Below are 25,760 nucleotides of genomic sequence, written 5' to 3'. Positions count from 1 at the left end.
GCGCTAGCAGAGGTTTTTGAATTTTTAGCAAGATAGCATCTTGCTTTGAGATGAGCTTTTCTCTCTTTTATTACTTTTTGAGAATTTAAGTTTTCTTGGGTCAAGTATTTTGGTACTGGCCTTGCTAGTTTTGCAGAGGTGTTTCAAAAATAGTGACCTTAGCCGTCTCCCACCCATTATCTGTTTGAATGCGAGGTGAGGATACCAGTGGGCTGTAATGGTTTGTAGCGGCACCAATTCAGAGTGATGGTAGTGTTAGCTCAGGTTGCTTCTTGCTGGGGAGTGAGATCCTAGGGGAGTGTTCTAGGGGTCTTAGAGTCTGGTGATGTGGAACCCTGTTATGGTTTGTGTCTAGATGTCCCCCAAAGGCCTCCTGTGCTCACAGAGTTTTCTTTGGAGGTGTGTGAATCTAGAGTGTGTGACTGATTCATGGTTCAGTGCCAGAATTAAGGGTGCTGGGATTAAGGATGGGTGATTGCTTGATCCATCTACTGATTGGATTGGCACTGTCCTAATCCCGGCAGTCTGGGTGAAAGGGGCAGGAAGAGGCTTATTTCCCTCTTTCTCCCCTCTTGTTGCTTTTGCTGTCTTCCACCACCATAAACTGTTGCCCCTCTGTCCTGTGCCACCCTGCCAGCTGATTAAGGACTGAAACCTCCACAAACTGAGCTAAATAAACCTTTCCTCCTGTGACTTTGGGTGTTGGATATTTTGTCTCACCAATGAGAAAAGTCACTAACACTGGAGACAAAAGAACTGATCGTGGGGAGTCAGTGTGGGGTTCGGAGAAGAGCTGAGATGGTTTTCAGGATCCTTTGCTTAGTTTCCTCCACCCAAACCATTATTAAAGGCAGAGCTGCTCTCCAATTTTTATTTGGTGCGTCTTTGGGTGCTGGGTTTTCCCATTGTTTGCTCTCCCTTTGAGTCACTAGATCCTCCTGCTCTAAGGGGTTGCCATTCGCTCCTCCAATTCCAGGGTTCCCTGTGAGACCAGCATCCTGTGTGGCATAGATCAGAGGTCATGCAGTGCCCTCACCCACCATCTGGGGTATCCACAGTGGGCAACCTCAGCCACCATGGCCAGGTTTCTGTACAGGTTGGCAGGCCAGCAGCTGAGGACCGTATGCACAGGTCCAGTTATTGAGAAGAGCTGTGATCAGTGAGTTAAGCTTCTTGATGTCCAGCTGGCTGGATCCCCTGAAAGCTGGACATCTCACCTCTGGCGGCTGCTGCTGAGGAAAGAGCAGCTGAAATTTAGGAAAGGGCAGGGAGTACAAAGATGTTTTCTGTGTGAATCAAGACAGTGGTCTCACTATGTAGTTCAAGCTGGCCTTGAAATCACAACGATCCTCCTGCCTCAGCCTCCCGAGTGCTGGGATTACAGGCATGTGCCACCATACCCGGCTCAGAAAAGGTTTATTTTGGCTCACAGTTTTGGAAGTTTCAGTGCATGATCAAGTGGCCGTACGGTTTTTTGGTGAGGCAGCACATTATGGCAGGGAATGGATGGCAAAACAATGCCCTGCCCCATGACCATGACACAGACAGAACAGCAGAAGAAAGCTCTGGGGCTCCACTCTCCCCCTCAGGGACACACCTTCGGTGACCACAGGATCTCCCACTAGGACCCCCCTGAACTGCCTTCCCGCAGCGCACCTCTGGAGACCAAGATTTAACGCACGGGCCTGTGGGGATCTTGGCTGAGTCTAGTACTGTCTGTGTTCGGGTTCCTTACCACCAGTGTGGAGATGACTAGTCTAACTTACAGGTCCTGTGCACTATAGCTGGTATGATAAAGGTGCTAAATTACTGTTCACCCTGTGTCTTCTCCCTCCCTCCCACGCAGTGAGACGGACGTGGATCCCACTCCAGGCCCAGTGTTAGGGGGCTGTGGGGATAAAAGAATCGGCACTTGAGAGCAGTGCGGGGGAAGCAGTGTTCCCCAGGGAGAGTCCAGTTTCCATTAAAGGAAGGGGAGGTGTGCATTATCCAGTCAGCGAGAGCACCGCAATGCGTGTTGTAATCCCATATGCTCAGGGAGTCAGTGAATATCGATTGCTCAGAAAATGCAGGCTTTATTGTCAGGAGTTTCTCTGTGTAAAGCTCGGAAACATTTTTCCTCTTTTCAAAGAGCAGATATTTGTCAGAAATAAATATAGTAGCTTTTTAATAGCTTTCAAAAAGATGTTATTTGATATTTATTCCAAAATACGTGTTGCATTTTTGAGGTTGTTACAGGAAGGGAATAAAGACTGTCTCCATGATCCCAAATATTCGGGGGAGGACTTTAAAATTTCAAGCATTTTAAATATTCACAACATCTGGAGATTGGACTTCCCTTGGGCAGAGCATAGTGCCATGACTTCTATTTCTGCTTTAGACCATGAGAAAGAGCATAAATTTCTGGCCTGATAAGATAGCTACAGCCATTTTCTATATAGCAGCCAGGCATTAAAACCTATGGGTAGTTAAATGAGAAACTGCAGGAAAGGTCAGGCTAACCTTAGAAACGGATGGAGAGCGTTGCTCAGGACATTGTAGAATGGCAGTGATGGAGCTGGCATAAGTTTAAAAGTTTTAAAGTAATCTTAGTCTATTTTTTCAAAGTCATTGAGTTTTTATCAGTTATCATTGACTATTTGCAAATAATAAACAGCACGAGGCAGCCTACTTTTTAAAGTCTAGAATCAGCATGGTGCAGACTTGGCATATACAGGAGCATTTTGTCCTCTCCTCCTTGCTCTCCCTTCCGTCCTGCTCTCCCTTCCCTTCTCTGCCTTGTGAATAGGTTATTTCTCCCTCCTGGAATGTAAGAATCAGGATCTGTGCACAATCCATTTTGCACACATTGATTCTTGGACTAAAAATAGCTTGATCTGGTTTCCAACTTCTTCTCCCACCCCAAGCTCAGGTTTTGTTCCCTGTGCAGCCTGGGCAGGAGGAGAAGTAATAGTCAGCGTTTCAGCTGAAATGCTTAGTGGACAATTTCAAACTTTCTTTTACATCCTGACCTCTATTTGCAGAGAACATCCTGGTTGGCAGGTCTAGCCTGATTAAGATTCTGTTCAGGCATTTAATTCTCCTAAGAGAATTTACAACTTAATCTAACAATCAATGATACCCAGACCCACTCAGGACTTAATTTTTGGAAGGTTATAGGAAACTTATACTTCAGCAACCTAATGAGTGAGCTCAGTGATGTAATAAAAAACCAAATATATATATATGTTTATATCACTGGATATTTATTAAAAATATGTGTAGCAGTTTAAAGTTATTATAGGAAGGTGTCTTAGTTACTTTCTCTTGTTGCTGAGACAAAATACCTGACACCCAATATTAAGGAAGGAAAGGTTTATTTAGCTCATAGTTTGTGGAGGTTTCAGTCCATACTCGGCTGGCTCCAAGGCAGAGTGGCATATGGCAGAAGGCAACAGTTCATGGTGACAGAAGACAGCAAAAGCAAGAGCAAAAGGGGAGGAGTGGCAGCAGGCAGCCTTTTTTCCTCCCTTATATTGTATGCAAAATACCTGCCCCAGGGGCAGGTGTAGCACTCACACCCATAATCCCAGCATTGGAATATGGATCAATCAAAAATCTAGAAGCCCGCACCAGGACTGCATAAGGATTTGGGGGACATGCAGGCACAAACCATAACAGAAGGCAATAAAGACTGGAGGACCATAATTATATAAAACTTAATGATTAGCCAACAAAGATAGACTGAGTTGTTCTGGATGTATAACCGATCCAGACTTTATCTTGTGTTTGAATTATGCACTGTACTTCCAACAAGAAAGGCTGCACACTGATTACCTGCTGAGCTGGCATCCAGATCACTTTTTTTTTGTACCAGGAATTGAACTCAGGGCCTCATGCTTGCCAGGCAGGCGCTGGGCCGCTGAGCTACATCCCCTCCCCCACCAGATCATCACTTGTTCAGTAATATGAAACTATTTAAAAACAGTTTTCTGGTACAGTTTTGGCTTCACTAAAACAATTTTCTAAAAAGCAGAATTGTAGCTGAACATCTGAGGCTCTCAAGGTATATAAAAGTTTCAGAGCCTGACCAGACTATAGAAATACAGAATATCATAATGGCTTTGATGACACCCAAGTCTCTTGGTATACAATAAAGCCCTGTAGTTGTTTTTGTTTTGTTTTGGTTTTTGAAGCAGGGTCTTTCTATGTAGTTCAAACTGCCCTTGAACTCACTGTGTCGCCAGGCTGGCCTCAAACTCACTGCAATCTTCCTGACTCAGCCTCCCAAGTGCTAGGATTACAGGGATGTGCAACCACGCCTGGCACTACAATTGTTTTTAAACATGATTATTAATAGATCAACGATACTTATAGGTAAAATTATTGTGTCTTAACTAGCATGTGCAAGAGAGTGTCTGAAAATGAGGTGCTTTGCTATCTGTATACAGAGCTGGCCAACAAGAGTTTTCTGGATAGCTAACTCAGTAATTAAAAAAAAAAAATAAAAGAACCTGTCAGATGGCAAGTATTTGTATCCTCAGCAATTAATGATAATGAAACAGGAAAATAATAAAAATGGTTTATCACCTTTAAGTCAAATTTTCATTGGCAATGCTTGTCAGTGAAACATTTCACAATTTTTTTTTCCATTTCAGTACATATGCTACCAAAGCAAGCGCACAGTTTTTTTTTTTTTTTTTCATTATCTTTTTGAACCAGGGTCTTACAAAGTTTCCCAGCCTAGGTCTAAACTAGCGACTTCCTGCTACAGACTCCCAGGTGCTGGGATTACAGGCATGCACCACGACACCGGCTCATTCTCTTCCCCTCATTTTTCCTAACTCTCACAGAATTAAATACTGAGCTGTATACTGCTGTAGCAAAGGTGCATATATTTTGTGGCTTAAAAGAGCACAGCTGATTTTCAGTTCCTGAGGCCAGAAACCTGCAGTCTACTGATTTAAAGTGGAAATTTGGCAGGGCCAAACCCCGGTGGGATGTGCCAGGAAGTGGACACACCCTCCCGCTTTCTGGAACTGGCTGCTTTGTATCCATTGGTTCTCGCTCTTTCTCTGCCGGTCAAAGCAGCATGGCGTCTTGGTTTTGTGTCAAGTCTCCCTCCACCTCTGTAATTACACTTAGGGTCTACTGGAGAATCCAAGATAACCGCTCCATCAGGTTAAATCCCCTAATGTAAGCACTTCTCCACTAGCACTTCCTTTGGACATGCATATTCTGTACCAATAAGAAAGTAAAAAAGAAAGAGAAAACAATACATGCTTCACTGTGGCGGCTCATCATTTTTTAATCCTATGCCAATCTACACGGGGTGCTTACGCTCAGGACAAAGAGAAGATACGTTCAAAATGAGCAGGATTCAGAAGAGTAGAGCTGGCGATGCCGGCTCATTGCGGTGTACTCACCCATTCATTTATTTCGTGTTCCTCTTTCTGCCTGGGGCTCGTCAGCAGAGAAGGGCGGTGAGTCACCCCAAGGTCAGACAGAGTCATTACCCCTCTTATTGTGATGGGCAAATCCACCGTTAAGCTTCAGATTGAGAGAAATACTATTGAGTGGGCAAATGCTTTGGATGTGTACGTGCAGAGAGTCATATGTAACCGTGACTTTCCAGTCTCTGGGGCAAAGAAGAACGGAAACTGCTGAATTTTAACTTGCTGCGAAGTGTCTCCTTCAAGGTAACCGTCCAGTTAAGCCAAACTTTGATGGAGGTAGCACAGGCGAGGGAGTGTCTCCTGTATTATACCGCTCAGAAGAATTGAGTGAATGTGTGGTTCACTGTAATAGTAGAAAGCGCTTCTCTCCCCATGGGCTGCTCCTCCCAGGATGGTTGCCGGAGTCAGAGCAGACACCACGGCAGGTATGCTCCAGGACCCAGGACACAGCTTAATGAGTGCTCCGTGGGAAACGTTTGGCAGACACAGCCTGGCTCTCCAGCCTAAGGGAAAATCTTCCTCATTACAAACTCCCTGCCAGGTTCCTCTTTGTTCTGATGCACACCTGAGATGGCCTGGAAGTTGGCCAGTTCTCTGCTGTGGAAAATACGATAACAAAGCTTCAGGTGGCGAAAGCCAGACCCTTTATTTGACTAGCCTGGCTCAGAGGAGCTCGTGCTCCAAAACTCTTGAGTGCCAGGCACAGAGTTACGGAAAGTTCTATAGATAAGGCGGGAAAAGGGTGAGCTAAATGGAGACAGTTCCTCGAGGTGACAGGTTTACCACTTTGACGCCTTGGTCAGCCTCAGTCAGCTGGGGAGTGGAACCGGAGACAGGAGGAGAAGGCGCCACAGGGTAGGGAGGGGGAAGAAGGAGGAGGTCCTGGGGCACTGCAGGCTAGGGAGCTGTGCAGCTGAAACTTTCATTGTCACCTCAAAGTGTAGCCCCTGCAGGAGGAGGAAGGAATGTGCTCAGCCAGGGCAGAAACTGCTATGATCCGAGGGGGACTCGAGCCCCAAAGGGGACCGCCCTTCTGCCTCACTGTACTGGCCGTCTGTGGCTTGTACTCCCGTGTGAGCCGCGTAGAGCCCAGCGTTATGACTGCGGTTTGAATGTGTCCCCCAGTTCATTCGAAACTTCATCCCCAAATTTCTGTTTTGATGGTACTTGGAGTTGGGCCCTTTGGGAAGTAATTAGTGTCAGATGAGGCCGGGAGAGCAGAGCCCACCTGACTGAAGAATTCTTTGTAGCAAGAGGAGGAGAGACCCGGGCTGCCTGTGACACCGTCCGCCATGGTAGGACACAGCACAGAGGCCCCCGCCAGATGCCAGTGCCCTGCTTGTGGGCTCCCCCGCACCAGAACGTAAGGCAGAAGTTTCTCTTCTGTGCAAGTTACCCAGGCTCAGTATTCTGCGGCAGCAGCACAGACTGCACGAGGATAGTTATGAAGGTTGAATTCAGTCAGGGTTCTTCCAAAGGCTGACTGCATGGAGAGACACTTCCCTGCACATTCTGTCAGTCCACAAACTAAAAGTCTTTTTTTTTGTCCTGTGCTTGGGCTAGGCACTCTAATTTTTTAAAAGCTGGATTTCTAAGAAATTGTACTGAAATCTAAAAATATAACATTAAGTATTGGGTAAAGAAGATACACAAGAGGAAAACTGTATTAAGTAAAATTGCATGAGTTTTATTACTTGAAACTTTGCAAAAAGACACACACACACAAAAATATCCAAAAAGACAACAACATAAAAAACCGGGCGTGGTGGTGCACGCCTGTAATCCTAGCACTCAGGAGGCTGAGGCAGGAGGGTCATTGGGAGTTCCAGAGCAGCCTGTGCTACAAAGTGAGCTCAAGGCCAGCCTGAACTGCAGAGCACAAAGACAGACAGACAGACAGACAGACAGAAAGAAAGAAAGAAAGAAACAAGGAAAGAAAGAAAGAAAGAAATACAAAAGAGAAGAGAAGAGAAACTTTGCAAGTCATTGAAATTAGAAGCTTTGGGTTTTGTTTTTAAGGCCAAGTACAGGTTTTGTAAGTTTACTCATCTTCACGTTTACCGGGTGTAATATTGCTATGTACATATTAGCTGAGTAACCTTAGGCAAATAAGTTATGTTTACTGGGCCACAGTAGTATCTAGTCAGTGAGGTTAATGACATAGCTGCTTAGGGGGGCTGATGTTTTACTAAATGAATCCTTACATGTGAAACACTCGAAATAATACCCAGCACAGATGAGTGAGTGGGTGTTAGCTATTATGTTAGCATTTCAATGCTATTTGTGTATATTTATAAATGTATTTAGGATTTTTCTTAAGTACTATAGCATTCCTGAAGTAGAATTAACTGTACCATATGGTATAAAACTTCTTTTAAAAGACCCTACAGAAAACTATATTACTTTTCTAAGGAACTAGCCAATTTATACACCCATTGATAAAAGAAAAAATTTCCCGTTTCATCAAGCTCCAATATGTTAGTCAGCTTTCTGCCACTGTGATAACAATACCTGAGACGAGTGACTTGGTAGGAGAGGTTTGTCTCACAGGTGGAGAGGTTCGATCCATGGTCAATTGACTCTGTGGCTCAACTGGGTGGCAGAGAGAGAGGAAGGGGGCTGGAGTCCCAGTGTCCCCACCGTGCCAGCTCCTTCCAACTAGGTCCCGCCTCTTACTAAAGGTTCCACCCCCTCGCAGAGGCTGGCGGCCAGGCCCTGCACATGCAGGCATTTGGGGGTGTGCGAGATCCAAACCGAAGTACCTGGCAAGCATTAAGCTTTATAATTTTTTTAGGCGGCTTAGATGATGGGTGAATAATGGTATTTGGTGTAAATTATAAGGTCGTTGTGGGTGGTGGCAAGGTTCATCTTATGAGTCATTTTGTCCCAGCACAGAGCTTGGCATATAATAGTTGTCCAGGAGAAACAGTAAATATCAGAAATTTGCCACTTTCATTCATTTGTGGAATTATCAATACATAAATTAGTCATGCATTTTAAGGAATAATTTGTGTTTTTTTAAATTTTGCAATTTACTGATTAGATTTTAGCATTTTTCCAGTTTATATATGCTAGGTAATTCTTGATTTTTCTTAATCCTTTGATATGAGTCTTTTGCTCAGTTTGTTACATATCTGTTCTTCTTTTCATTTTGACATACCGAGGTTTGGAGTGTTTGTTTTTGAATTCATTGATTATTGGGCCACAGATACAGCTCAGCGCTGCAGGTGCCTGCCTGGCAAGCTCAAGGTCCTGAGTTTGACTCCCAGCGCTAAATAAATAATGAATGAATGAATGTGCTGATTATTTCCTTTGAGATTCTCTTCAGTGGTTTGTAAGCAGTTTCCCTTCACTCTTGTCCAAACTATAGTTTAATGCTCCCTTCTATCAGTTTTATGGTTTAGTATTTACTTTTGATGCTTTAATCTGTGTGAGATTCAGTATGATATGTGGAACAGTGCCATAGTTTAAGTTAAAAGCCTTCCCCTAAAAGGCTGAATGCTGTAACATTTACACCATGATATGTCCTTTTGCTAAAAATACTAATCTTATCTATACTGTTTTTACCTGTATGGAAAGTTTTCATTCCCCCTTCAGTTCTTTTCTCTCTTTCCCTCCCCTCTCCCTCCTCCTTCCATCCCTTGTTCCCCCACCCATTTGACAAAGACCCCTTTACTCTCTGTTTTCCATTTTGCTCTTTGTGTGTGTGTGTGTGTGTGTGTGTGTGTGTGTGTGCACGCGCGCGCGTGCGTATTTCATTTCTTAGGTAAGAAAAGCCATGCCATATTTAAGCCTGTGTGTGTGACTTAATTCACTTACTTTGCAGATGGGAAGAGGACCAAGAGTTGGAAGGAGCAGGGAGGGAGGAGAGGGGTAGAGAATAAAGAAAAAAAAGAATTAAAATGTGTTACATACATGTATCAACTCGCCATGAAAAAGATATTCATCTTGTAGTGCGAACATGTGCTAATAAAGCCATAAAAAAATTAAAAGCAGTTTAAACTGGGAAGAGCAGAGTAAATTAATATCAAAAGAAGACAGAAAGAAGCCCAACAAGAAAGAGGATATTTTTATAATGTTAGAGAACAAAGTAGGAAAAAGAATTGTCAGCAAGTCATTTTCAATTCAAGTATAGACAAACGGTGTAAGCTTCGCGAAGTGGCAATAGTTGAGGTGCAGTTATCACTAATAAAATAGGCACGGTTAATGCATTAGTACCACTTCCTATAATACACAACTCTTGGGATTGTATGTAGTTCTTTAAAACAAGATTTATAAGCTTTGAGACTGGCGTAAATCCAGGGATTAAGGGCTTACATTTTTGATGAAATTCTCATTATAATTACTTTGAATATCACAAAAGCATAACAAAATATAGTTACATTTCATCCTGTTTCCCCTCCTGTGATGTCTGAAATAGGTTTTGATGGCCTAAATCAAATATTCAGCAGCCTTCAGATTTTTTATCAGGCCCAAGAAGATAATTACACACCTGATTTCTGAATAAATAAAACATTTGTTGGAGTCTGAGTGGTTTTCTTCATAACTCCTTTTAATTAAACTTACTCCTTCCCTAAAGGCGCTTGCAGTGTTTCCGGGAGGAGCCTGCATTGTTCTGTCTTCACTGTCTTGTGATTTTCTAAGCTAGACCTGTTTCAGCTCGATTCTATCTTCTGTCCTGTTATTGTGTCTGCCCACCTTTATATGAAGGATACACTGTTTAATTTTTAGCACGTAATAATATGTGTAAAATTTACAAATGTTTCTGTCTTCTTTTTTCTTATATTTCCATTATTTTGGTGACCTTTTTACTCTGAATGATCTGATTTCATTTTTAGATTATCAGTATGCATGTGTTCTTGATAGAGTAGTTTGGAAAATGGATTCAGGCTTCCTTTTTGTTTTATTAAACTGTGCATATTTTATCTCTACTAAAAATATCTTAAAGAAATAATTACTTCAGTTGTCCATAGGCAAAAAGAATAATTCTCCACCAACTGTTCCAAAATTAAATTAGTTGCCTTTCATACATAGTCTCTAAAATGAAATGTAGAAACAAAGCCAGGCATGGTGGCGCACCCCTGTAATCCCAGCACTCGAGAGCCTGAGGCAGGAGGATTGTTGCGCATTTGAGGCCAGCCTGGGCTACAAAGTGAGCTCAAGGCCAGCCTGAACTACATAGCAAGACCTTGTCTCAAAGAGAAAAAAAATGTGGAGACCAATGGTTTTTATAACCAGACATTTAAAAATCAATATCAAGTTTTTCAGTATTTGAAATAGATAGTTAATAATACCTAATTTTTTCTGCAGTTTTTCCCAGTATGATGGAGCTCTTCTTAAAGACCACTGGACCCTGTGGCTGTCCTTGCCTGGCCCTCTTAGGAAGATAAGATGCTCCCCACATCCAGTCAAGCCGCCACAGCAGGCTTGTCATCACTTTAACGGAACATGACTCTATCCATCAGCAACGTGGGATACTTGACCCCTACTTGCCTGCTTGTTATTCGCACACCCAGCCGATGGATACTGGGGGGGGGCGGGGCAGAGCCCGGTTTAAAACTACATGTATCAGTTCCCCTGTAGGCACTCACTTTCTCTTGTGTAGGAAATGAGAAAGTGCACACTGTTGTGAGGCAGTCTGAGGTGATGATTTAGAATGTGGACTCTGCTGTCAGGAAGGAGCTGAGTTCATGTTCAGGTTCACCACTTAATTTCCGTGGAATCTTGCAAAATCTCTTTCTAAGCCTCACTTTCTCCATCTGTACAATAGGGATGAAAGTAATAGTGAGCACATGTATTTCCTTGAGTATCTGGTGGTAGTTTTAAATCAGATAGGTAGAGCTGTAAGGCAAAACATTTTTATCTTTTTTACTTGTTTGATAAGAATCCAAAAGGTCAATTCAGAGCTCCGTTCAAGAAGGTGTAGCGTAGCTCAGTGGTAGAGCGCTTGCCTCCCATGCTTGAGGTCTTGGGTTTAAAATGAACAAACAACAAATAAGTAAATAAGACTCAGGTCAAGTAACTACTTGATCCCTGGTCAAGAGCCCTGTCACCTAAGAGCGAGTGGTTCTCCTGGAGCAGAGGGTGTGTTCAATGTTGTCTTATCCATGCAGGGCCCTTACGCTGGACGCAGGTTCTCCATCCTTCATCCCGATGCAGCTGTATGAGGTCAAGGTTTGGGATTGTCCCTCTCAAGGAGATTTGCTTTATTTTTTTTTTAAGATTTCCTTTTTAAACTGCTTTATTATATATGCTATTATAAATTACCTCAAAGTATCTTCAACATGTAGGGCCTAAGTGGTAATAAAATCTGAATCACAGTATCATCCTCTGTGTCAGCAGGGACAGAAGGGGCCGTCGGGCACAGTGGTTAAAGCCCGGGGCTGGGCTGAACAGACCTGGAGTGGAGGCACGGTCCGCGGTCAGTTACTTACCTCTCCCACCTCAGTTTCATTATCTCTTAGATGAGCTGCGTGGTGTTATTTGAGGATTAATGGAGCGCATGCCAAGCTCTTGGAGTAGTTAGTAGGATTAGTGCCCAACAAACAGTTCAGAAGTAGGGATGGAATCAGCACTTGAAGCAACGGGCATTTGTAAGGATGTGGATATTGGGTTGAAGTAAGACTGACATCTGGGAGGAAAAAGCATTCCTCAGCTTTTCTCAAGAAGCATGAGTTGTAGTAGAGGAACGGTGCTTCATTTTATCACAGTTTCTGTTAAGGTGAAGTTCTGAGAGAATAGTAGAATGCCCTAATTTGGATAAATTCTCTGGGAACATCAAATTCAGGGTCCCATTCCCATACTGGAAATGGACATCTGGACTAACCCTTGAAATTGGGACATCTACAGCCCGATCAGCATTGCTTCCTGTTCTGCTTCCAGTAGACTTTTGCTTACCCAGTGCCGTGTAAAGAAAAGGAATATTAAAAATTCCAAGTGTTATGATTTTTTTTTTTTTTTTGTCTTTTTGAGACAGGGTCTCGCTATGCAATTCAGGCTGGCCTTGAGCTCACTTTGTAGCCCAGGCTGGTCTTGAACTCACGACGATCCTCCTGCCTCAGCCTCCAGAGTGCTGGGATTAGAGGTGTGCGCCACCACACTGACCAAGTGTTATGATTTTATTTTTATATTAAAAAGGAAAATTATTAAATGTTTCCTAAATAAACTGTCTAGTATAAAATAGAATTTTTTTTGGACACAGGCTCTATGTCATTCAGGCTGGCCTTGAACTCGGTACTTAACCCAGGCTGGCCTCAAACTCACAGCGATCCTCCTGCCCAGCCACCCTAGTACTGGGCTTATTGGCATAAAATAGAATATTTAGACTGGAAGACAGCTTCCCATTAGTCTCCAGAGATATAAATAATACCTTTGAGTCCCTGAATGGCCTCTTATAGTGGGGGTGAACCTATTTCACATGTTGTCATTGAAAGCTGTAAAACATTCGCCATCCCTGGCCTGTTAGTTCATAGTAACCGTGCTTCTTTTTCCGGATTGCCTGACAACTAGTGGAATAATGGGAGGGGTGAGTCACTGAGGAGGGAAATAATTATCGCCCCCTCCACAAATGGTACAGCAGATTCGTACGAGGCCTACACTGTTCTACTTTTTACAAACTATTAAGAAATCATTTGTACAGTGATTTGATATTTATAGGTTTTCTAGTGTTTATTGTTTTTACTTTCCTTGTATCAGTAGTTTGAATTCATTAAATATTTATTGATTATAGGCTTTTATTTTTTTTACCAGATAGCAATCTGGGCACAGGAGATACAACAAGAAACAAGACCGCAAACACACTTACAGCATGGCATTGCACGCCTGTAATCCCAGCATTTGGGAGGCTGAGGCAGGAGGATCATTTTGAGTTTGAGACCAGCCTGGGCTACAAAGTGAGCTCACGGCCAGCCTGAACTACATAATGAGACCCTCTCTCAAAAAAAGACAAAAACAAACAACAAAAAAAAGAAACTTACCTTCAAATGGGTGAGAGGGGCAGTGAGCCTCCTTACAGTAAGCTGTCATACTGTGACGTGGGACACCCTCGCAGAGGCACTGGATCGGTGGAGAGGAGGGCAGCCACAGTTCTGTTCTGCTCATGTTTGGTTCAAGCTGCCTGCTTGACACCCAGGTGGGAGCTCAGGGTAGAGACTGAGGTTTGGGATTCACCGGCGGGCAGGTGGCATTAAAAGGTGGGAGCCCAGATTCGGGCACTTAAAGAGCAGCAGCAGAAGCCCTCCAAGGAGCCAGCCTTGGACACTCGGCATGGAGAACTCAGGGGAGAATGGAGAAGCCCTTGCAAAGGTCTGAGATGCAGGCAGCTGCCTAGAACCCTAGAGAGAGGTGTTTCCAAAAGCGAGAAATGAAGACCGCATGAGTGGAAGGGAGCTTAGAGTGATGCGCGGGCAGGGGTTTCCCCGGGGTGGTGGGCACTAAGGCCTGAGGAGAACAGGCTGAAAAGCAAGTGGGAGGAAGTGGAGTCTGCAGGCGTCCGCATCCACATCAGGATGTTGCTGTGGGACAAGGGCGCCATCATTTTTGTTATGTTTTGCTGTTGATTCCTGCTATGGTGGTAGGGTTGTCACCTGACAACCCTTAAAAAAGGAAAGTTGATGAAAGAAAGACTGGGGAGGGATAACTGCACAGGTGGAGGGTGAGCAGGCAAGGTCTGCTTTCTTCCTGTTCGGTAGAGGGAAGCCCTGCTGTGAGCAAAGGCTCCTGTTCATTTTAAGAACTAAGTAGCCAGGCACGCAGCTGCCTTGGTTCCAGCTACTTGGGAGGCTGCAGCTTCTGCAGTCGTGCGCCCTCCTCCCATCTGCAGAGCCAGCAGCAGCAAGCTGTGTCCTCTTACTTGAGCCCAGGAATTGGAGGCCAGCCTGGGCAACATAGTAAGACACTGTCTCAGACAGCAAACAAACAAACACTTCAAGTTTCTAAGTTAGGAGACGGTGGATGGTGTGGGAACCTCTGTATTATAAAGTACTCATCTTAAAAGTGTTATAAAGTACTGGTCTTTCAGGAAAGAAACCCATGGATATAACAGTAGCGGGGGAAGAGGGCGGAGGATTTGAAAGAACAAATTTCTTGGTGCCCTGGGAAACAGACCTGGATGGGAAACTGCCAAGAATCCTGAGGTGGACAGGGGTCTCTCGCAAATAGTGTATGCTGTTATATATGGGTTCTTTGAAATGTTTTAGGTATAAACTTTAGTTAACAAGTCTAACTCACTGGTCTGTCTGAGCACGTCTCTTCTCACTTCCGCTCTCATCTAGAAATTGAATGAGAGAAGAGAGTTTCTGATTTGATTTTTAGAGTGGAAGGAGACAGAGACCAGTATGGCTGAGGCCAGAGAGTTCCTTTGTTTCCCAGGTGTCCCCGACAGTGTTCAAAGGAAGTGTAGCTTACAGCGCTGTGGATTTGGGAGCATTTCTGGAGATCATTGAGGGCTTCTGGAGTGGGGCTTTTGTTTCATTTTATTTTGTTTTTAGTATTTTAAGGGGCTTAAAGGTACATTTGTTTAGTTGGAAGTGTTGTACCAGAACTGTTTTGCCATTAAGCCTTGTTCATTCTTACGCAAATATTTTCCTGTGTGACTTGACAACACCAGTACTTTTCAGATGATTTTGTTGCAGCCCAAGCTTCAGTTCCCAGGAATACTGAGACTTTAAAGGAAATATAAGGGATTGGATATAAACGCAGCCAGTTATTCTGGTTAGTGACCCACTCCTTGAGATCGAATACGAGACACGACGCAAGCTAGCTGGTAAGCCTGGATGGCGAGAGGCTGAACTATTGGACAAAAGAACGTAGATTTATGATCTTAAAGTTGTGCAGCTTGGAGGCCTGGAGTGCCTCTCCCTGGGCTGCAGTGGAGGTGCTGGCAGGGCAGGGGAAGATCCTTTTCCTGTCTTCCCAGCTTTTGCAGCCGCACGCCCGTCTCTCATCTGCAGAGCCAGCAGCAGCAAGCTGTGTCCCCTTCCTGCCATCTCTCTGGCTCTCTCCAGCCTTTCTCTCCCACTTTTAAGACCCTTGTGATCACACTGTGCCCTCTCGTGACCCAGTCTGCTCTCCTTTGAGTTCATGATCAGGTGGCTAACCTTAAACCACCGCCATCTCCCGTCCCGGTGCCCTGTAGCCTGACACATGCTTAGGTTCCGACCCTAGGCTACGGATGTCCCGGGAGAGTGCCCTGCTTCTAGTTACCACACTCTTCGTGCTTACTGCTATAGTTTGGGTCTTGGAAGTGCCCAAGGCCCGTGTGTGGAGTGCTTGGTCCTCAGCCTGTCATACTTGTGCGTTTTGGCCATGTGTCCAGAGATGAGTTTTGCATGACATGCTTGCTAGGAAGAGCAAGGCCCGCACTCTCACTTTCTAAGTTGCCTTCCTGAGACTGTGTGCATAATCCGTGCCCACCACCACCACCTCCCCACGCCCACCGTGATGAAGAATGTGCACTTTAGGGTGACCGTGGGCAATCAGTTTTATAACCATTCTGCAACTTTACCACTGATAGTTTTTTTGGTTTTGTGTTTTGTTTTGTTTTCCCCCCACATTTCCTTTTACTTTGTTTTTCTTAGTTAGGAATTTGTAGTGTTTGGGGTCCTGGCTGGTCCTAGTTCGTCAGGCTCCGCGAGACAGCTTATCCGCTCTGGTCTGAGTTCCCAGAAAAATGAGTCCTAGCCCTTCCAGCTGTCTGCAGGCCGCCCTGGCAGCAGCTCACACGGTTTCGTGAGGCAGAACCAGCCAGGCTTACGTGGTCGCCTCTCTGGGGTCCCTGTCTGGAGGCCGTGCTCAGCGCTGTAGGGTCCTGCCCTCTTCCTATACTTGCATTCAGTCTGGGTAGGTTGCATGGTGTTTCTCTCCCAGTGGGAGGCCGGACTACTCTTGTCAAGGTGACCTTTGCCCTGAGCTTCGTGAAAACCACCTCGATGCTGGCCGCCCTGTCCCCTGGGCACCCCGCCAGGCTGTACCGTGCTGCCACATGACGCATTGCCTTAGCCTGCATGGTGCTGAGCAGGCCTCGTGGTGACTCAGTCTTACAGCCACTTAGTATCTCTCACACTGTGCTGCAGGGCTGGTTTAACATCTTCCTCTGTTTGTTGGCCTTGTGGATTCCTTTTTCTCTGGACTTGTTTCTGTGTATTTGCACTTTTTTCCCTGTTGCATTTTGCACACTATTAATAGTGCTGGGAGTAATGCTAGCTGCAAGCTGCAGGTGTGGGAAAGCCAGGTCCCTCCTTTCAAACTGCTTGTTCTGTGTCTACACTCATTTTCGTGTCCTATTAAATCCTTTAATGTCCTACTGAACCTATCCATCAGCGTTTTCCGTTTTACCTTTCAAAATGACTCAGTATACACAGCTAATAGCCCAGGAAGAACCATGGCTTATTATTTTGTTTTTAGATTAAAAGTGATAGAAGTGTATCTTCTTTCAAGGTCAAAAAAGAAAGCAGAAATGAATATTTATTTATAAGCAGTAGGTGATTAATGACAGAAATAGTTGTCACTTTCTAGTTCACTCCTATTTGTTTTGGTCTTAGCATTTTTCTCTACATGAAATTTTCTGTTTATTTTGTTTCTTTCCAAGGGGAATACAAATACAAGCTCTTAAAAATAATTTTTTTTTTTGTACCAGGCCTCAAACTCAGGACCTTGCACTTGCCAGGCAGGTGCTTGTACCGCTGAGCTATATCCCTGGCCCAAAAAATAATTTTTTTACTAGAGGGTTTCATTTTGTCAGATTTGCACATGTGTATAGCACACTCTGATCATTCTGACCCCTCCTCATCCCCTTTGCCCTGCCTTCCCCCTTAGTGTAACATGTGGGGAGAGGTTAGTGTGGCCTTGGGAGCTCTGTGGACAGGGACTATACCTGTCTCACTAGAGCTATATGCCAAGCATCCAGAATAGTGTCTAGCGCTCATGAATATTCAGTGAGCATTTGCTGAATAAATAAAACAGACTACTTGAGCCTGTTAATAGAGACTGCATTTTGACATGCTTACTTGTAACATCTGCTTGGAAGACCAGAGGCAGTACAGGCAAATAAATAAAACTGATCTTCCCCAAGATCTTTCCCCCTCTGTTCAGCGTGCTGCTATCAAGAGCAGTGCATTCGTGTTACGGTCTCCTCCAACTGGGACAGTCACATCATCTTCCTCTTGTTGAAGTGAGCCTTTCTTTGAATCAGATGAACAAAATCTGGGCCCGGTCCTCCAGAATTCACTGAGCACTATTGTCTGGTTTCCCTCTGGTGCAATTAGAAAGAAGCAGTGAACCAACAGATAACATTACTTAAAAAGCAATTTCCTTTACTATTCTCCTTGTTTAATTGGTCCTTTATCTTCTCTTCGAGCTCTTGAGAGGCATTTTTCCCCCAGTGCAGGAGCATTAAGTAAAATGCATTCAAGGCTTTCATTTAGACGCATTCATTCATTCTCAAACTGAATCTTGGCCATTATATTAGTCTGCTCATGCCGCCATAACAAAATATCACACCAGGCAGCTTCGGCAACAGAAATTCATTTCCCACGGTTCTGGAGGCCGGGAAATCCAAGATCAGGGTGCCTGCTGACTCGGTTCTTAGTGAGGGCCTCACCCACTGCTTGTGACAGCCACCTTCTTGCTGCAGACTCACGTGGCTTTTCCTTTGTGCGGGATGAAAACGGACTGAGAGAGAGCAGACGTGTGATCTCTGTGGAGTTTCTTCTTACAAGGGCACTAGTCTCAAAGACCTGCACTCCGCCCTCGTGACCTCATCAAAGCCTGATTACTTCTCAGGGATCCCAGTCTCCAAATGCCATCACAGTGGGGCTCAAGCCTTCACTGTAGGAATTGGGGGAAGATAAACATTCTGTTCTTAACAGCCGGAACACACCAGTCATATGGACAGTTTGAAAAAATTCTGTGCATGGCAACGCTTTATCTCTTTTTGAAAATACTAGAGGCATAGCTTTAATGTGACCCTTTTAATTATTTTTTATGGTTTGTGTTTTTTTTTTTTTTGAGACAGTATCTCACTATGTAGTCTAGGCTGGTCTTGAACTAGCTATGTAGCTGAGGGTAGCCTCAAACTTGTGGCAATCCTCCGACTTCAGCTCCCCGCACCCCCCGCCCCCAGTGCTGGGATTACAGGCATGTGCCACCACACCTGGCTCAACTTGACCCTTTTAATGTTTATTTGTTCTACAGCTGTTTCTTATTTGTGTAGTATTACTCAGGAGCATAAATACTCTTTCAGTAATGAGGCACTGACGTTGGAAAAGGTACCTGAACTGTTACAGATGCCCTTTGATTTATGGTGGGCTTCCGTCCTGATTAAATATTAAAATAGAAAATACGTTTCATGCATCAGACCTACTGAAGATCGCAGCTTAGCAGCACAGCACGCTGTAGAATATCCGCTGTTTACCCTCGTCACCACGTGGGTGATTGGGATCTGCAGCTACCTGCTGTCGAGCATGCAGGAGAGGGTTGTTACTGCCTACCGCTAGCCTGCGAAGAGTTCACAATTCAAAATTTGAACTATGGTGACGGTGAACACATGTTGTTGCACCATTATACAGTCAAGTTGAAAACTCACAAGGGGAACCGTCCTAAGTCTCCTGTGTTCTGCAAGGCTGTGCCCAGGCACCTGCTAGCTTCCCACCTGTGATACCTGTGTTGTTCTGCTCCACCTGCACTGCCTCAGCCACCCTGGCCACCTTGCAGCAGCTTTCTCCCATGGGGCATTTTCTCCTTTCCCCTGATTTTATTTTATTTTATTTTATTTTTTTTGGTTTTTCTCTGGTACCGGGAACCGAACTCACGACCTTGTGCTTGCCAGGCAGGCGCTTTGCCGGTGAGCTAAATCCCCAGCCCCTCCCCTGATTTTATTATTAGTGCTTGTTTTACAAAATAATGAGTTTCAGTGTGTATTATACATTTTTGTCGTGTGTATCCCCCTCCCTGGGCATTCACTCTTACTGTTCACTCTCCCTGGGATGCTCCGCCTCGGACCATTCAGGAAGCTCAAGTAGGTGGTTTCTACAGGGTTGCGGTTCTTGAAGGGCTTGTCCACAGTCCCCTTTCACAGTCATCCTCTGGGAACCCTCTCGTTCCAGCAGGACGTGCTTGCTTGCATAAGCCCTTTATTCCTTAGCCTACCTAGGCAATTCTGATTTTTGAATCAATGGTACATTTGCCCTAAAGTCTATTTTTATTGAAATGGAAAATCAGATAAAGGAAGAGTCAGCAGGTGCTTAAGTGGTTTAAGTTCGAAGACCCTTGGTTAAACCCATTCGTTGCATGCCTTGAATCAGTAGGGGAAGCAGATGCTGCTCACCCATGCAGCACATGGTCCAAGGGGTCCTAAAGCGTTTAAACAGAAATTCGGTCTAGAGCACTAAGCAGTAGCATCTAGAGCAGTAGCAGACAAGCCACAAGGTTGAGACCAATGTGTTTAACCAGGGGGCTGGAAAGTGGTTTACTTTCACAGTCCTTTAAAAATAACTTCCATGGATTGTTTTCCTGACTGCATATTAATTTATCAGTGAAGGCCTGCTTGCTGAGAAAGTTCCCAGAGTTGCTTCTGACTTGGCAAAAGCTAGTCTGTGCAGCCTAAGGGAGTTACTTACACAAGCCAGTTTCTTGTCAAAACTAGAATCTGGTTATAGATTTTTAAAAATTATAAACATACCATAATGTCATATATAAATCACAGACATCAGGAAAGAAGTTCTTCATTCCATCTTCTTGCCTTGTATCATGAAGCATAATAAACCTCATATGTGGGATAATTAAGGTATAATCTATTGAGCATGGAAAGCTATTGTATGAATTAGCCACGTGCACTGTATTGCACAATGAAAAAGTTGTATACATAAACTGGGTTTAAAGTAGGCTTAGTTTTATCTTAGAATGTAACCTTTTATTTATTTTTATTTTTTTATTTTTTTTATTTTTCTCCGGTACCAGGAATCGAACTCACGACCTTGCACTTGCCAGGCAGGCGCTGTGCCGCTGAGCTAAATCCCCAGCCCTGTAACCATTTAAAGTAAGGAGCTAGGTATAAAAATAGCCCATTTTTACCTGATTCCTTGGCATCTACAGATTCAGAACCTGGCATCTATGTTCCATACTCTTCTAAGTCTGTTCACCTGACCTTTAGTTAAGTATCTTTACGAACAAGGGAAGGCTCTGTCCCGCAGTGACAAATGGCCAAGCACTCACTGAATCTGTCCACAGTCTTCAAGTACACGTTACCTGAAAGCCACATGTTTTCATCCACAAGGTCAAGAGCAGCGTGAGCTATGAATTGGTTTAGATGACAGTGATCATTTTGGATTCTGCTTTCTCAGCTGGCAAAAACTCCATTTCAAAAGCTGGACTATCGTGGTGGCCAGCAGTTGTGAAGCAGAAGCTTCCAGACGTTGTCTTCAGTGTACAGCTCCTGTCGTGAGATGCTGACAGTGGAAACGCCCAGTTGATTCGAAGGGCTGAGACCTGCACGCCACAGCTTCCGCCGAGACCCTGGGAGCCATCCATCCTTCATTTAACGGGTTCTTATGGATCCCCCATGTGCCAGGCTGCGAGCAGCATCACTGGAGATGCCAGGTGGAGAGAATGGATTGCAGGGAGGAGAGCCGAGTCGCCACATTGGGATGGACTCCACGAGGCTCTGTGTTTTAGGGCCAGTGACATTTTTACAGCTGAGGATTCCCTGAGAGAGATTCCACCAGCGAGTGGTTTTGTCCCCAGTGCACCCAGCAGACACAGGCAGTGCTGGGGGACATGGCAGGGGGTGCCACCTGGTCGTCGGGAGACACAGTGAAGCCACCTCCTGCCATGGGAAAGTGGGGTCCAGGGTGGACGTGGAGGGAGCCGGGGTGGAAGGACACAGCACCGCCTGGACAGGACACGTTTGTGAGCCTGGGAAGGCGGCTCCGGGAGACTGTCAAGAACAGTTCCGGCCGTGAGCTGGGTCCATGCAGCAGTTGTCCGTGCAGCAGATGTTGCAGTGGCTGGGAGGGGCGAGCGTCAGTAACGTAGCGGTTGTTACTACTACATGTGATTCCATTTTGACCACTGAGCTTATAGAACAAAGTTCTTTCTGTGCATTACCTGCAAATACCTTAGGCTTCGAAAACAAGGAAAGTGCAGCTCATGGCCAAGAGTCCCTGAGCGCTGTCCCCAAACTCGTCCCCTTGCCTTGATGTTTGTTCTTTGTCTTTTTCTTAAAAATGCCTCCTTTTCTGACTACTGAGCCCTTGTTCTCTCACATGTACATGAGCCTGAGCAGAGGAGAGTAGCAAACTCCACAGCCACTGTGTTAGTGTTGCCTTCTACTCAGATTCCTGCTTCCCCCGCAGTCTCCCGCACCTCCTGCATCCCTGTCCCTGTTCCTGACCGGTCTCTTCCTAATGCCTTTGCTACTCATTCTTTGCAGCACTCTACCACCCTTAACACTAGGAAAACAACAAAAAAATGGGTGCAGAGGCTCCCACAGTGGCCCCAGGAAGGAACACCACACACTCAATGCGTCCTAACCCGTGGCCCCTCAGGGCATGACCCTGGCTGGAATAAGGGTCTTTCACATGTAATGAAGGGAAGGATCTAAAGAATCCATCCGTTGGGGGGGGGGCCCTAATCCCAAGGATGAGTGTCTTTATGGAGCCAGAAAAGAGAGCTGGAGATGTTGCTTAAGGCAGAGCCCTGCCTGGGCTTGAGTCCCAGCACTGATGGAGGAAAAAAGACAGAGTTAAAAGGTTGGAGTTCTGCAGTCACAGCCCAGGAGTGCCGTGGGCCTCCAGAAGCTGGAAAAGGCAAGGAAGGATTGTCACCTAGAGCCTTCAGAGGGAGTGCGGCGCTGCCAGCACCTTAGCTTCAAACTTCGGGCCGCCAGAGCTGAGGGGAGGCACTGTTGCTTCAGCCACCAAGCCTGTGGGAATTGGCGGCAGCCGCCCAGGACCTCAGGCAGCAGGAGACCAGAGAGCACCAGAGGGACTGATTTCATGACTGGGGAGCTTTTCAAAACTAAGAGATGTATTCCACAAAAGGATGATGAATAAATAAAAGAATGTGTCCTGAGTAATCATGTGTAATTCTCACCTGGCGATGAAGTGCTTCTAAATTAATTTATAAGCAAGTTGTTTGAGACTTGCAGTGCATTTTTTTTCCTGTAGGTACCATGAGATTCATTATGGAGGTTTTTCTATATTAATGTATAATCATTTTAATGTTAATCATTATTTACCATGAGTTTCTTTAAGCTGGAGATTCTTCTCTGTGTTGTTAAATCTGGCCACTTAGCTGCGCTGTACATGCACCTGTAATGTCCAGGCAAATAATTGCACTGCAGTAAATGCCTGTAATGAATGGTTTCATTTTTAATCACGACACACTGTATTTTAGTAGCAGCCATTTTGGAGTCAGATTGCGAAGCTTGAAATCCTAGTTCTGCCACACACAGAATGTACATCATTAAATAAATTTTGTAACTTCTGTGTATCGCAGTTTGTCTATAAAACTGGGATAATAGTAGAACCTACCTTGTGATACTGTTCTGAGGGGTAAGTGAGTTCCTACATACAAAGTATGTAGAACTGTACCTGCAGGGACAGACTCAGTAACCATTAATGTTGCTATTAGCTCTTTTATTTATTTATTATTCATTTTATTAATCTATTCATTTTTGCATTTCATACTGTGGCTCAGGCTGGCCTCATGGTGATCCTTCTGCCTCAGCCTCCTAAGTGCTTGGGTTACAAGTGTGTGCCACCACACCCGGCACAATATTGCTATTACTTCTTATGCACACATCCCCAGCTAAATTGCACTCTTGAAGTAGGGGAAATGTCTTGTGCTTTTTATAAACTTGGCACGAACACAATTTCTTGTATATTGTAGGCACTCAGTATTTGTTGAACCAATACAAGCAATTAAGGAATGAATGATACATGTTTATAATACGTACTCCATAAAAATCAGGTACATATAGAATTCTTAAGTCTACTACAGTAAAAAAAAATACAAAGTTCTAATGTCTACTGTAGTAAAAAAAAAGTTTTCAGAAATTAAGTGGAATCTTAAAAATGTCAAGGATTTTGCCTTTTTCATTTCTGTTTGCATTGATGTGAACCTTTTCTTTTTCCTGGTAAGTTTGGCTAAGGATTTATCTATTTTGTTTATTCTTTCAATGAACCAGCTCTTCGTTTCATTAATTTTTTGCCTTGTTTTTTTAGTCTCAGTTTCATTGATTTTTACTCTAATCTTTGTGGTTTTCTTCCTTAATTTTGATTTGGACCTGGATTGTTGTTTCTCAGGTGTCTTGAGGTTCCTCATAAGAGTATTTGTTGGAGCTATGTCTGTTTCCCAAGGTGAGCATTGACTGCAGTGAACTGCCCTCCAAGGATTGCTTTCGCTGTGCCCCAGAGGTTTTGATGAGTTGTATCGGCATTGTCACTGACTTCCAGAATTTTAAAGTGTTTTCCTTGATTCCTTCTGTGACCCTTGGTTGTTTAGGAATATGTCACTAACTTTCCAGGTGCCTCTAAATTTCCCCCAGATTTCTTCTCTCTTTGATTTCTATTTTCATTGCACAGTGGTCTGATAGTTTTTATCAAGTTAAATAACCCTTGGTTATTGCGGGCTGATCAGGTCTGCAATCTCCCAAGCGAGTGGGCGGCGGAGGCTTAAATAAATGAGACAATGGAAATGATTTCAGGGCTCCAGGAAGGACTAACTCTCTTACAGTTTCAGTATCTCTGAGTTAGCCAAAGACTTCTCTGGGCCGCCCATATTTATTTGGTTTACAAACCAAGAAGGGGAATACTCAAGAAAATGCAGACTTCTGGGCAGGATTTTTCCAAGTAATACATTATGTTAACTTAGGAGAACTATGTTATCTCCAGGAAGGCCTTCACAGCTCCTTGTAGTTAATTGGGGTTGGAGCCAAACATCTTCAGCTGTGGCCTTATCTTGTCCTTTGAGGTGTCACAGCTTTACAGGCCAATACAGGCCTCAGGGTGACCAGTGACTCACAGAGGTTCACTTACTATGAGTCCACTGCCCATCTTCAGACAAGGTGCCTAAGCTTCAGACAACTCACAAGTATACATGGAAAGCCGATTGGTTAATATTAAATCCTGCTTGGAGCCACTTTGTAGTGATCTCCAGTAACTTTTTATTCTTTTATATTTATTTAAGCGTGCTTTGTGGGCTTCTACGTGATCTGTTTTGGAGAAGGTACTGTGTGCTGCAGAAAAGAATGTGTACTTCGTTGTCACAGGGTGGAATACAGTGTGTGGATATCTATTAAGTCTATATGTTCGTAGGCAGTGGTTCAAGCTCTGATATTTCTTTATTGATTTTTTGTTTAGTTGATTGATTTCTTTGTAAAAGTTATCTATCAGCTAAAGTGTCCTATCTCTTTAGTTATCTCTTCGTAAAAATCAACACTGTGATGGTGTTGGTATTTATTTGATTTTATATTTTCAGTAGTTTTTGTGAAGATAGGTGCTATAGTATTTGATGCATGAATATTTGTGTTATCTCTTCTTGTTCCTTTAACTAGTATGTAGTGAGCTTCTTTATTTTTTCCAATCAGTTTTAACTTGAAGTTTACCCTGTCTGAAATTAAGATTGCTACCCCTGCTTGCTTTGGAGGACCTGGTGCATGAAATACTATTTTCTGTCCTTTGATTTTTAGTCTATGAACATGTTTTTGGGTTAGATGAGTTTCTTGAATGCAACAGACTGTTGGATTCTGGTTTTTGATCCAATGTCCCAATTTATGTATAATGGCTTGTGTCTCAAAGTCACCCCAAAGCCTCATGTGGTCTTAGGTGAGGCTTTTTGGGAAGTGGCTGGATCTAGGGTGTGTGATCCTGGGATTAGTGTGTGATGTTGGGATTAAGGGCTGGGATTAAGGATACCCCACCCTGGGTGTGAGTGCTACCCACCCAAAGGATGGGTAACCTGGATAGACTATAGGAGACAAAACGAAGGTGTTTAGCTAGTTTGCTGCTTTGCTGTCTTTTGCCTGCCATGAACTGTTTTTCCTCTGCCATGCTGCCCTGCCTTGCAGCCAGCCAGCTATGAACCGAAACCTTTACAAACTGTGAACTAAAATAAACCTTTCCTCCTTCAACTTTGAGTGTCAGGTATCTTGTCTCAGCAGTGAGAAAAGTAACTAAGACACTATGTCTTTTAATTGGAGGTTCCAGGTCATTAACACTGAGAGGTACACTGAGATGTGCTGTTACTCTACTTACTCTCACTGTGCTCTTTCTGTGTTGGTGACTCCCTTGTTTTTCTTTTCCTGTCATTTTTTATTGTTGTTTACCC

General features: G+C 44.2%; 1 protein-coding gene across 1 annotated transcript in view; it reads left to right on the top strand.

The window, feature by feature from the left end:
• The window catches only part of Bicd1 (bicaudal D homolog 1 (Drosophila)), a gene marked incomplete at its 5' end in the record, with an annotated part of 213,820 nt that overhangs the window by 113,148 nt on the left and 74,912 nt on the right, over nt 1–25,760 (top strand).

This window comes from Chinchilla lanigera, unplaced genomic scaffold (genome assembly GCF_000276665.1).
Source record: "Chinchilla lanigera isolate Chin_1 unplaced genomic scaffold, ChiLan1.0 scaffold00104, whole genome shotgun sequence".
Lineage (NCBI taxonomy): Eukaryota > Metazoa > Chordata > Mammalia > Rodentia > Chinchillidae > Chinchilla > Chinchilla lanigera.
This window is presented reverse-complemented; position numbering and strand designations above follow the sequence as displayed.